Here is a 4,375-nt window from a genome sequence, read left to right as displayed (position 1 = left end):
TGTATTCCTCAAACTATTATTTTTTTTAGTGTTCAATGAAAATACCAGGATGAAAGGAATTTCATGTGGGTGATCTCTACCTGTGAGAGGAGAGCTTGGGGAACCCCTTGGGTCAGATGAAGAGGCTTCAACCGGGACACGATGCTGGAACTGAGAGGCCACAGAATCAGGGCTGCATGTGTCCACCGCATCTCGGGTGGGCGTGACGTCACATCAGGTTTTCAGTCTTCATAAGTCACGCATTGAGAGTGCAGACTCCTTACACTTGGTAATTAAGTGAATGATCAATAAATAAATCAGACTTCTTTTGATCTTCAGATATAAATCGGGCGTAGTTTTCAAAGAAGGGTTTATAAAGTTAGGGAATACGGCAGCCCTTTGGACATGGCATTTAGGGGAAGATAAATGGTGATGGACGAAGACTTGACTTGGGGGGTGAACACACAATACTGTGTACAGAGAAGTGTTGTAGAATCCGGCACCTGAGGCCCTGGCCGGTTGGCTTAGCAGTAGAGTGTCTGCCCAGCACATGGAAGTCCTGGGTTCGATTCTAGTCAGGGCACACAGGAGAAGTGAGCGTCTGCTTCTCCACCACACTGTACATTACATCCTCACAATGTATTCACGTTGCAAAGCTGAACCTTTGTTCCTCTGGCCAATCTCTCCACGCACAGCCCCTGGAAATGCCTTCAACTCTCTGCTCTATGAGATGGACTTTTTTCAGAGTCCACATATAACCAAGATCACATTGTATTTGTTTTTCTGTGTCTGGCTCATTTCACTTAGTATTCTTCAAGGTTCATCCATGTTATATTTTTCATTTATTTATTTTATAGCAAGTGAGAGAGAGAGGGACAGATAGAGACAGACAGACAGGAAGGGAAAGAGATGAGAAGCATCAAGTCTTCATTGCGGCTCCTTAGTTGTTCATTGATTGCTTTCTCGTATGTGCTTTGATGAGGGGCTTCAGCTGAGCCAGTGACCCCTTGCTCAAACCAGATGAGCCTGTGCTCAAGCCAGCAACCATGGGGTTATGTCGATGTCTATGATCCTGACTAAAGCCGGTGACCTCGGGGTTTTGAACATGGGTTCTCAGTATCCCAGGTCAACACTCTATCCACTGGTCAGGCCCATCCATGTTATTTCAAGGGGCAGAACCTCCTTCTTGTTAAAGGCTGGACACTGGTCCATTGTATGCATACCCCACGTTTTGTGTATTCGTCTGTCTCACTACGTTATTCCAGGTCGCCAAGACGTGACGACAACCTGAGGAGGGCAGGACACTCACCCTGGTTTCACGGGGGGGGGGGGGAGCTCCCGGGGGGGTCCCTAGGCATTGTCTGCAGGTATTCGGATGCGGGAGGCCAGCAGTCTGTGGACGTGCCTCTAAAAGGAGGGGTCCAGGTGCCCTGAGTGGGGAGTCTCAGGGCCACACCTCAAACACATTCTCCAGAGCAATGATTCTTACATCTTTGGGGATCAGAAATCTTTGAGAATTTTCTCAGGACAATATGCACACCTTCTTCTGTTTGCTGGAAAATGTCTTCATTTTATGGTCTTAGATTAAGAATTTCTGCTATGACCTGACCGGTGGTGGCACAGAGGATAAAGCGTTGACCTGGAGCACCAAGGTCGCTGGTTTGAAACCCTGGGCTGGCCCGGTCGAGGCACCTACGGGAAGCAACTATGAGTTGATGCTGCCTGCCCCTCCCTCACTGCCTTCCTCTCTCTAAAATCAATAAATAGTTAAAAGAAAAAAGAATTCCTGCTACAATTTTCTTAATGCAGCTGGGAGAAAAGTTTCACCTGGAGAAAGAATTCAGCAGAAAAGCACCCAGCTTCCTTTGCGAGGCCTTTTCCTGGTACTGGGGGGGAGGGGGGTTGCACAGCCTGCGAGTGGTGGTGCCGTGACCTGGTGACCTCTGGCCAGCGTCCAGCTGCAGGATTATGCAGGTGAGTGCAGTCTGCTGTGCTCTCGGCCCCTCCCGACAGTTCTGGGGGGCCACAGTTCTGAGCTGATTCAGGAAAACACTCCTGCGCGTTTCAGCTGGTGGAGGTGAAGGTGAAGGTGAAGGTGGGTCGGGTGCTTGGAGCGGAGAGGTTTATCCTGTGCCCAGTGTGGAGACCACATCACAGGAGCCAGCCAGGGGGCTCCCTGACGCGCTGGCCGGCCTCAGAGCCACAGGGTCCCACTGGACGCTTTGCAGCGTTTCATCTTAAGAACAGAGGAGGAGTGGATTTTTTTTTTTTTTGCATTTTTCTGAAGCTGGAAACAGGGAGAGACAGTCAGACAGACTCCCGCATGCGCCCGACCGGGATCCACCCGGCATGCCCACCAGGGGCGAAGCTCTGCCCACCAGGGGGCGACGCTTTGCCCACCATGGGGTGATGCTCTGCCCATCCTGGGCGTCGCCATGTTGCGACCAGAGCCACTCTAGCGCCTGAGGCAGAGGCCACAGAGCCATCCCCAGCGCCCGGGCCATCTTTTGCTCCAATGGAGCCTTGGCTGCGGGAGGGGAAGAGAGAGACAGAGAGGAAGGCGCGGCGGAGGGGTGGAGAAGCAAATGGACACTTCTCCTGTGTGCCCTGGCCGGGAATCGAACCCGGGTCCTCCGCACGCTAGGCCGACGCTCTACCGCTGAGCCAACCGGCCAGGGCGGGAGTGGATTTAAGGACGTAGGCGACACAGGCCCGTCGCTCACAGGTGTGACCGCGTGGGCGGGGGGCGGGGGGGGGGGAGCGGCTCTCCCCTCACAGGCCCCAGCTTGCCGTGTGACTTAAGTATCATGCCAGCAAGAGCAGACATCAGTGTGCACACATGATCCCTCTTTAACACAGATGGCAGTGTGTGAAACACATTGTTTTTCATAAGTTTTCAGTCTGTTTGTCTACTTTTCTGGAGCAGAACTCTGGCGATTTGATCTTTCAGCTGGACCCAATCCTACCTGTGGCAGGAATAGGTGAAGTTTAATTCTTAGAAAGGGCCTTTCTGAGGCTGTGGTGACATTGTAGGTAAGGGCAGTTTGTGACAAGGTGTTGGACAGTGAAGAGCTCCTCATTGCCGTGACTGCCTGGACAAGCTCTTCAAGCTTCTGTCTGTCTGTCTGTCTGTCAAACCGGGATAATGTTAGGGCGCCTGGTTTCTGCTTTTCCTCCTCTTGGTACTTTGAATCATTGAACCAGCACTTTAGCTCATTCTGTAAGTCAGGTTCCTGCACAGGACAGTTTCAGTTCAGAGAAAGTCCTCTCGTGTGCCTTCTCCCTTTCTTTTAGGAATGAACAAAATCAGACAACCCTGGAAAGATACTGTTAAAGCATTCAAAGTTGCTAGTTCCTGCCCTGGCCGGTTGGCTCAGTGGTAGAGCGTCAGCCTGGCGTGCGGGGGACCCGGGTTCGATTCCCGGCCAGGGCACACAGGAGAAGTGCCCATCTGCTTCTCCACACCCCCCCTTCCTCTCTGTCTCTCTCTTCCCCTCCCGCAGCCAAGGCTCCATTGGAACAAAGATGGCCCGGGCGCTGGGGATGGCTCCTTGGCCTCTGCCCCAGGCGCTAGAGTGGCTCTGGTCGTGGCAGAGCGTCGCCCCTGGTGGGTGTGCCGGGTGATCCCGGTCGGGCGCATGCGGGAGTCTGTCTGACTGTCTCTCCCCATTTCCAGCTTCAGAAAAAAAAATACAAAAAAAAAAGTTGCTAGTTCCTTCACGGGGTTTTATGTTCACGTGCAGAGACTTTGCTTAAATGATGACTCATTAGCCCTTCTCAGTGAGGCGGCCACCAAGGGCCAGGCCTCTAGGTGCCGGACAGGAAGCTGTCAGGACACAACAGGATTCAGAGCAACTGTGTACATGCCTTTCTGTTTGCAAAGCAATTTGTGACGTGCAAACAATATGTTGTTTGGGGATAAAAGCTTGGAGATCCTGATGCTGTGATGATATCTATTAGGTCTCATTTTAGGTCGCGGGGGCCTGGGAGGTGCATTCGCGATGTTGCTGCCTGCTCTGCGCAGCTCTGACTGCTGCTGGCCCCGTGCTCTCCCTTCTCTGAGTCCCCTGGGAGTCTGGACTGTTCCCTCGTCCCCACAGACCCAGAATTCGGACCCTCTTTCTCGTCGCCTCCCTCCGCCCTGCAGTACCACTTCCCAAGCTGCTGCGGCTCCCTGAGAGCGTGTCTCGTCTTCCCAGGACGAGACGGCGAGGAGTGTGAGGGCAGGAGCTCGCGACTTGCTCCTTTCTTAGGCGTGTTTGGTGCGCAGGACTGGACAGGTGCGCGGGCAGCGAGGTCCTCCGAGCACACGGGGTGGACACTGGAGGCAGCTGCCGGGACGCGGCAAACACACGGACGGCTGAGCCCCCCTCCGAAACCTGGTGCGGACTTCCTG

This window comes from Saccopteryx leptura, chromosome 10 (assembly GCF_036850995.1).
Source record: "Saccopteryx leptura isolate mSacLep1 chromosome 10, mSacLep1_pri_phased_curated, whole genome shotgun sequence".
NCBI lineage: Eukaryota > Metazoa > Chordata > Mammalia > Chiroptera > Emballonuridae > Saccopteryx > Saccopteryx leptura.
Note: the sequence above shows the minus strand (reverse complement) of the source record.